This window comes from Asparagus officinalis, chromosome 3 (assembly GCF_001876935.1).
Source record: "Asparagus officinalis chromosome 3, Aspof.V1, whole genome shotgun sequence".
In the NCBI taxonomy this organism is placed as follows: Eukaryota; Viridiplantae; Streptophyta; class Magnoliopsida; order Asparagales; family Asparagaceae; genus Asparagus; species Asparagus officinalis.
Window position 1 is genome coordinate 34,379,392 of NC_033796.1, and position 9,795 is coordinate 34,389,186.

At 43.2% G+C, this 9,795-nt stretch overlaps 1 pseudogene; it reads right to left on the reverse strand.

The window, feature by feature from the left end:
- Nucleotides 1-9,626, reverse strand: LOC109834930 (annotated as a pseudogene).

Here is a 9,795-nt window from a genome sequence, read left to right on the forward strand (position 1 = left end):
TCATATAGGAATGCTGTGGAGCATGACAGTCTCAACCGTCACGCCAGGTCCGAACCCCAGCAGCACACCCCATGCAAGCCCCTCTCCAGTAGTTGCTAGCCCTTCCGCCAATGACCTCCTCCTCATCACATCCAGTATGCACAGCACGCAACTGCTGACCATGTTTCCATATTCCCACAGCACGTGTCGTGCCGCCCGAAACTTTTCAGGTTGAAGGTTCAGTTTTCTCTTGAGCTGATCAAGTATCGCCCTGCACCGGGGTGTGGAATCCATAATAGAGAGTTCAAATCAGAGGATGCTCCCACTAGCCTGAAAGCATCGACCAAACACTACTCGATCTCGTCCGCTATCAGCTGAGGACCATTCTTTCCCAGGTGAAACGTCAGACCTTCCTCCATCAGGTGCAGTTGGATCGCCTCTTCACTATTCCAAATTATCCTCTGATTGACGGACACAATCTTGAATATTGCTTCTCAACTCCTTTTATCGGGTCTGAACCAACAACTAATGTTGATGCCCCGTCCCCAAACAACATGTTTCCTATGCCATTATCGAGGTGGTCCTCATTGGGACCGCGGAATCATATCAGGGTGAGCTCCACACACACCACATGCTAGCGCGTGTGCGTCCTTGTTGTTCTCAGCCAGGTGTTTTCGTCAAAAGTTGACTTTGTCATGGAATTCATTATATCTTCGGTCGATTACAACAAATTCAAAAGAAATAGTCTTTTTATAAGACTTCTTTTACACAACAAAAGGAAAATTATAACTTTTTAGAAACAAACGCAGGATCGTTGTTTAGATCGCTGCTTGCGTGGGATCTTTGCCTGTGCCGGGAGCGCTTTGACTCGTGGACCACCAAATCACAGATTCTGATTGAACCGTGAGGGGTTTAATGATTCTTCCTTCGTTTATCGAAGTAAGAATTTGAAGCGAATATCTTATCGATGTAAGATATTCACTCTTCTAAAGATCAAGTCAGAGCTTAGATCTCTAGGAATCACCAGAAACTTCTTGAGGATGTTTGTGAAGAAGGAAGACTCTCTTTCTTGCTCTAATTCATCAAAACTCAAGGCTCTCTGCTCTAATCTGCTCTGGAAATGCTCTGCCCATGTCAATGATGGCCATATGGGGGTATTTATAGCCTCCTTAGACGATAACTGAAGAAATAGCTGATCAACAACTGCCTCTTTAGGCGCGGCAGTTAATGCTGTCGCGGCTAAAGGGCGCGGCAGTCGACACTGCCGCGGCTAAAGGGGCAGTTACACCCACGTTCAGGCACTATGAACTGCCGCGTCTTAGCCGCGGCACTATGAGCTGCCGCGCTGTAGCCGCGGCACCATGAGCTGCCGCGCCCACACGCTGTAGTTTGCATTGTTCTGTGAATTCACATTGTTTTATGTTGATTCACAGATCCTTTTGCTTCCTTTGGGCTTGTATGATCTCCCATGACTTAGATACTGATGTTTATCACCTTCTCTTTGTCTTGAGTGGTATTTGGATGTCTGTAAGCATTTTTTAACATCTACAGATACCCCCTCCAAAGTATCACAGACTCATCATTTTGAAGAGGAGTCTGGGACACTTTGGATATGATAAGTTTTCCTTGCAATTTCTTCAGTACTTTGTTGAGGAAGTTGCGTAACATACTCTATGGATGGCTTCAATCCTTGACTTCTTTATCTTTTGGCTTATTCAGTACTTTGTAGAATAGCTAAAATCCCTCCGGTGCTGCGTTTATCATGTGGCCGTTGTCGAAGTCTTGAATTTGAACTGCCGTCGAAGAATGGAGAAATAGTTTATACTCATATGCTCCATTGGAGTATTCGGGAAATAGTTTAACCTCATATACCCGTTAGGAGGTAATCAGGTTATTCTTAAGAATATTTTGAGTAATATTCTCCAGAAACTTCCTGTTGAGATTAGGGAAATAGTTTAGACTCGTATACCTATTGGAGTATTCTGGTCTCTTGTTTGTTGGTAGAGATGAACCCGAAATCGGAGAGGAAGAATTTTATATTCTATCTCCTGGTCTCTTGTTTGTTGGTAGAGATGAACCCGGAATCGGAGAGGAAGAATTTTATATTCTATCTCCTGGTCTCTTGTTTGTTGGTAGAGATGAACCCGATGATGGAGAGGAAGAATTTTATATTCTATCTCCTGGTCTCTTGTTTGTTGGTAGAGATGAACCCAAAATCAGAGAGGAAGAATTTTATATTCTGTCTCCTGGTCTCTTATTTGTTGGTAGAGATGAACCCGATGATGGAGAGGAAGAATTTTATATTCTATCTCCTGGTCTCTTGTTTGTTGGTAGAGATGAACCCGATGATGGAGAGGAAGAATTTTATATTCTGTCTCCTAATCTCTTGTTTGTTGGTAGAGATGAACCCGATGATGGAGAGGAAGAATTTTATATTCTGTCTCCTGGTCTCTTGTTTGTTGGTAGAGATGAACCCGATGATGGAGAGAAAAATTTTTATATTCTCTTGTTTGTTGGTAGAGATAAACCCGATGATGGAGAGGAAGAATTTTATATTCTATCTCCTGGTGCAAAAGAAACTCAAAGTGGGGTCTCCACTTAAAGGATCTGGACTGGTTTGAATAATCATGACTGTCATAGGGTTTGATTATTCAATTCAAAGTGGACCTCTCGTTCATGAAATGAATCGAAAGGGGATTTTGGTTAAGGTTTGACCAAGTAGGAGTTTTGAGGCGCTCCTGACTGTTTAAAGGTTTGATTATTCAATTTGTGGACCTCTCGTTCATGGAAGGAATCGAGAGGGGATTTTGGCTTTGATCCTAACTGTTTAAAGGTTTGACCATGAGAGAATTTTGTGAGGGAAGATTGATCCAACGAAGTGATCGAATCTTACCTCAGCAAAAGAGTATTCGTAAATCACCGTGGGGATGTAGTGTTTATCACTTTGTTTGTAATGATCGGGTTATCCCTAAGAAAATTACATATAGTATTCTTTTGGGAACTTCCATTACATGAACCATCCACCCCCAGATTTTCTTGCGAACTGGGTTTATCATTATGTTTAGCTGTATGATCGGGTTATCCTTAAAAGTACCATGCATGGCATTCTCTAGGAACTTCCCGTGAAAGAAAGGAAATAGTTTAGACTCATATACCTGTTGGAGTATCGAGGAGCAGTTTATACTCGTATACTCTTCGGGAGCTTCATCATCTTCGAAAGAATATTCCTTTTGAAACCTCGGATCGAGAGTCGCATTCTCAACGATTGCAGATGTCATTGGTTGGCCTCTCTCAGCTTTCTTTCTTTTAAGAAAGTGCTCAGCTTGTTCACCCCGAGATTTTAACTCCTTCCAAGTTGTGGATGGCACGACCCCCAGAGCTTCCAAGACATCGATGGAGAGATTATTATGGCATGTTTGCAGGATGAACTCTTCTGTAACAGGATCTCTGCAATTCATTGCCTTGTTACGGAAGCGCTTGACAAAATTGTCGACTGACTCCCCGTCTTTTTGTTTTTCATCCAGAAGGGTTCCGATTGACACTTCGGTGTCATCATCGAAGAAGTTGCTGAGGAACAAACTTTCTATGTCATCCCAGCAATTGATGCTCCCTGGCTTGAGCCGTCGGTACCAATCGAAGGCGGATCCGCGAAGGGTGCCAACGAATGACCGGACCATTAAAGCCTCGTTTCCAGAGATCATGCCCAAATGAGACTTGAAATAAATCAAGTGCTGAATCGGCGAACTCTTCCCCTCAAACGGTGTGAAGTTAATCAGATTGAACTTCACCGGGTATGGTATTGAATTCCATTCCCTTGGATAGGGACATGGAATACCCGTCTTCTTAACTTCTTGAGCCGTCATCAAAGCATTGACTTTGTTTTCAAGCTCTTTCATTTTCTCGTTGTCGTCTATGTCTTTATTCGAAGGACGTTGAGGAGAATGAGTTAGACCACCCCCTGCAAAAGGTGTCATCGAACCATCCCCAATATCGTTATTGGGAGGATGTGCTAAACCACCCCCAGCGTTATTGCTATTGGGAGGTGTATCAGCCATAATAACTTCATCCACTTCTGGATCACTGTCATCTACAACATTCCGAGTGTGGTGGCTGGATTCAGCTCGCTGACTGGACTCAGGAGGTTGAGGTTGTTGAGTTAGCAACTCTCTCATTTGTTGAATAGCTAACCCTAACTCTGTCTTCATCTCAGCTCTAATTTCTTCACGTTGCTTCGTTAGAGCTTCTTGAAGCATTTGAGCAAATTGATCAGAGGTGATCGCGAGTACTTCTCTGGTTTGTCCTGTACTAGACATTGTATCATCAGAAGCGATTGCAGAACAAGTGTCCGAGAATTCATCATCCGAGGACATTCCTTCTTGCATTCTTTTGTAATCTCTTCGTCTGATGGCTCCTAATTGGAGTCGAGACATCCTTTGAGCAATTCTTGGATTGACTTTTCCTCTCGGGGAAAAGTCGGGATTTGAGTCACTTGAATGCCACTTAGACCTTCTTTTATCAGCCACGTTGATGGTGACTTCAGGGAATTCATCATCTTGGGCAGCTGATTTTCTTTTGCGGAAATGTCTCGGTCTCGGCTTAGGCTTCGACAATACAGAGACTCTTCGTGGGATGGCTTCTTGTTTAAAACAGTCACATTCTGATGATGCTGTTTTAACGAGTCGCGCACAAGAAAAATGAGAGTTTATTCCTCGAATAACTCTCTTTCGAAAATTATTCACAACCCCAACTTGATAATACGATTCATCAATATGATTGATAAAAAATCGTATTGTCTGTTGGCATGACCTCCCAGGTATGACGATATCATTTGGTGAATGCGTCTTCTTTTGGGGGTGTAAAACCTTGTTGGCATTCTCAGGACAATTTATTTTTGTCTTTGAGCGATCCAAGGTTATGTCAGGAGTCGCACGTTTAAAACCACCCCCTTGCGGGTATGGAGTCTTAACGGGCTCTGAATGCTGATTTTGCATAAGTCCAGACTTTGGAATCCAAACTTGGCAGAGTTTCGGTGGTTCTTTGGTCACCGTTTTCTTCCTCCTTTCTCGTTTTTGTTGTAGGAGAGTTCGGACATGAGCAGCGTTTACACGATGTTTTTGTATGCGTTCTTTGAGGGTCGAACGAGTCCTTTTGACAATAGTCCATTCCTCCGTCGGCAGAGGTGTTGCGAATGAAATTCTCGGCAACAATCAAGCGAGAGTCTTCATTTTGTGCCTTCTTTGGCATGCAACTCTTCCTCAATTGTGAGATCCTCTTGTACTTGCGAGAGGATGATGAGAGATATTCCTCAAACTTGGTTTGGTCGAATTCGTATTCGACCATGGATTCAACTAGAATCTTGATGATTGGCTGCGACACGACAGGCTCGACAGCGAGACCGTTGACTCCCACTGTGGTCGCCAGCTTGTTTTCGTCAAAAGTTGACTTTGTCATAGAATTTATTATATCTTCGGTCGATTACAACAAATTCAAAAGAAATAGTCTTTTTATAAGACTTCTTTTAGTCGATTACAACAAATTCAAAAGAAATAGTCTTTTTATAAGACTTCTTTTACACAACAAAAGGAAAATTATAACTTTTTAGAAACAAACGCAGGATCGTTGTTCGGATCGCTGCTTGCGTGGGATCTTTGCCTGTGCCGGGAGCGCTTTGACTCGTGGACCACCAAATCACAGATTCTGATTGAACTGTGAGGGGTTTAATGATTCTTCCTTCGTTTATCGAAGTAAGAATTTGAAGCGAATATATTATTGATGTAAGATATTCACTCTTCTAAAGATCAAGTCAGAGCTTAGATCTCGAGGAATCACCAGAAACTTCTTGAGGATGTTTGTGAAGAAGGAAGACTCTCTTTCTTACTCTAATTCATCAAAACTCAAGGCCCTCTGCTCTAATCTGCTCTGAAAATGCTCTGCCCATGTCAATGATGGCCATAGGGGGGGTATTTATAGCCTCCTTAGACGATAACTGAAGAAATAGCTGATCAACAACTGCCTCTTTAGGCGCGGCAGCTGATGCTGTCGCGGCTAAAGGGCGCGACAGTCGACACTGTCGCGGCCAAAGGGCGCGGCAGTCGACACTGCCGCGGCTAAAGGGGCAGTTACACCCACGTTCATACGTGTTTGAAACTGTTCTCCCACGACCTTTAACCACCTTTTTCGTGGTTTAACTGCCTGTCCACGTCAGCACACGTTTTATCTCTAATAGGCTGTCACGTGGGCTTCAATAATCATCAGATAACTGTATTATAACTGCTGTAGCATCCCCTATAATGGCCGTGGTACCATGAGTTGCCGCGCCTTGGCCGCGGCACTATGGGTTGCCGCGCTTCAGCCGCGACACCATGTACTGCCGCGCCCACACGCTGTAGTTTGCATTGTTCTGTGAATTCACATTGTTTTGTGTTGATTCATAGATCCTTTTGCTTCCTTTGGGCTTGTATGATCTCCCATGACTTAGATACTGATGTTTATCACCTTTTCTTTGTCTTGAGTGGTATTTGGATGTCTGTAAGCATTTTTTGACGTCTACACCAGGTCCTTTGCGTAGCGAAGCACCGTGCCACCGGCAAACAACCTTGCAAGTAGATAGGGCCGGCCCCAAGGTTTGGGTTGCCCTAGCCCTAGCCCGGCCCTGGGTTGCCCTACAACAACCTCCCCTCCACGATGACCTTCCCTCCTTCGACTCCTCCCACTGGGTTACCCTACGCGATCTCCCCTCCATGACAACCTCCCCTCCTTCGATTCATCCCCCTATGTTCATGCGTATCCGAGGTTTGGTTGCATTTGGTAAAATATCCCACCGCACTCACCCCCCTACACATTAGAACTAGTCAAGCTGGTCATATGCTTGGCACTAGAAACTTCACACACCCTATGCATCATTCATCATAACTTCCAACCTCAAAACACACGTCTGTTCTATTTCTCTTTCTTCTCACAACACCCACTAATTACCCAACAAATAAACAAATGGAGATAAAATGGAGGAAACAACAAAAACAGAAAGGCTTCTTGAAAGATGGGCTCCAACCCAGGCCCCAACCACTCCAACCCATCATTGCACCCACACCCCTAGTCCCCTACCTACACCTGTTGATCATCAACTTCGCCTCACCAAACCCCAGAAGGAAAACCCTCTCCCCTCTTCTTCTACAACCACAGCTAATGCACTCCATTAACGCTCCTTCTATTATTAATACCTCCTCCCACTTTCCTCTCTTAACCAAACAACAACAACAATAATGATGGCTATCGCAGGCAAGAAGGCTTGTTGGGCCTTAGCCCTCCTCTCAATCATGTGTTTCTGTGCAGCTCCGTCGTGTGTGAGGGCGAAGGGAGTGACAACAGCAGCACCCACGGCGGCTGCAGACTGCTCCTCCGCTCTCTTGAGCCTGGTTGATTGTCTGTGGTTCGTTGAGGAGGGGAGCAAACAGGGGAAGCTGCTCCGAGGTTTGGTTTCCCCCCGGCCCTGGGTTGCCCCAGCCTGGGGCTTGGTGGGCTTACCCCAGGGCCGACCCTGCATGTAGACCATGTAGAACTTGACATCGGGTCGGAGGTCAAGGAGTTTGGCGATCTGGACGTCGGTGCTGGGCATGTCGACACAGGAGGAGGTGCACATTATCAGATGGGTGATCAGGGACTTGTCCCTTCCCCATTCTTCCAGGGCTTTGAGTGTCGCTTGTTTCCCGAGTTTTGGTACCTCGCGTATGCAAATGTCACGTCTATCGTTGAGGGAAGGTGCATCGAAGGAACATATGTTCGGGTACTTCTTCAGTAACTCCTCGTTGTGGTATAAGTATTTCTTTTTTATCATTGTTTTTCTACCTGCAAAATCAAGCATTATGTGTAAATAGAAAAATCGATGAAACTGCAAAGAACCGAATCTTTAAAGATAGAAAGAGGGGTCTCACAAATGAGATCGAACTTGTTCTTAAGATCAATCTTGTCCTCATTGTTGGTGACTCGAAAGTAGAAGTCAGCATAACCATTCTGAGCGACGACATTGGGAGGGTTCACGGTTCCAATGGACATGATGATCGCTGTCCCCTCAGCTCTCTGCGCCTTGTGGATGGTACCTGTTTGAAAATTTATAGAACGTTTAAAACTGATACCTGTTTGAAAATTTCTTTGTATCAAATCTGAGTTTAGGGTTCAAAGCTGCTTTTTTCAACTTCCTTTTCCTCTCAAGGGCTGCAGCAGCTGCTATTGGCTTCCTTTCCTTTCCTCTCAAGGGCTAGGTAAGTTCTCTGCTATTTCTTCTAGTTTTTCTTTCTCTTCTTCTTCTTCGTCTTTTTCTTGCTGCTGCTTTCTTTCTTTTTTATGCCATCGTGTTGTTTTGTATTGCTTCTGGCTACTGCTCTCTCCTTGGTTTCCTTTCTTCGCTCTTTTTTGGGTTGAATGGACTCCTGGTTGGCTGCTGCGCTATTTTTGCATACTGGCGGCTACAATATTTTTTCCTAATGTAGTGAGAGATGTTTTCTCGAGTGAAGTTTGAATGTAAATGTATCATGAATTTGGAGGGAGAATAGAATATTTCATTATCTTAGTTGTATTTGAATTTTGAATCTTTGAATTTTGAATCTTTGAATTTTGAAGCCAACCGCTCATTTTGTATGTGTAATGTGTGATCCGCTATAGTGTTAAATCCTCTGTTCAATTTATTATAGCATGAACAATTAATCTTTGATCCTCCAATTTATATAAAGGAATAGATGAGATCTAAAAAATCATTGTTTGTGCTACAGTAATTTAGATTTGCACCTCTACACTAGGAGTCATGTTTATGCTACAATAATTTACGGTATCATAAATAGTGAATCAAATCTGTTTTTCTACTTGAAGTTAGTATTCATGCTATAATTTTACTGTATTATAAACAGTAAAACAAATCAAATGTATTAAATTTGGATCATCCTTTAGGTATAGAGGAGTAGATATGATTTCTAAATCAAATATATTAAAACTTGGATCATTTCTTAAGTATACAGGAGTAAACATGATTTCTAATTTTAAGTATATATTAATCAAATTAAATGTATTAAAACTTAGAGAGAGGCAAGTTCAAAATGCAGTATGTTGATGTTCTAGTGATCACACAATCAATTATGTCAGTGTTTGGACGAATTTGTTGAGGATTGATGAATGAGCCGCTTTCTTCCCTAACTTTATGTTTAGTTCTTGAATTGGGGTATCTGAAAAATCTTCACAAGTAGAAATTCGTAAGAGGGTAGAGTTTGGTTCCCCCGTTGTACCTCTGAGGATCAAGTTAGCTGATGAACTTGAGTGAGGTTTTAAAGAATTGTTGTAATTCTTGTGTGTGTAGTATGATTTACAATTTTAGCGGATTTACCAGAATCCAGAATCCAGTCCCCCGTCCAAGTTGAAATAGTACATGTATTTATACTAAGGTGGCAAGGGTAAATTGGTGACTTTGACCGAGAGCAGAAAGACGATAGCGAAGAATGAGCTAGTGGCCACGTCAGCTCTTGCTTTACATGTGTCACTTAGCGAGTGGAGGGAAGGTCATTTTGGCATTAAATGGGAAGAGACTGGCAGCATGGTAGGGCCCATGTGGTACGATGAGTCATGAAGACTATCTGGGCTAGAGTCATGATGGTACCTGTCATGCATTAAATGCGATGTTGACACATTGTCATTGAGGGAAATGCTCGAGACAAAAACAGACCTTTAGCTTCATCGAGAAGTAACACCTTTTGAGTCGACTTTGTAAGGTGTCTGGCAAGTGGTTGAGTGGATTTGTGGTGAGTTGTCTTCAATAGAAGGGGGGGGGGGGGG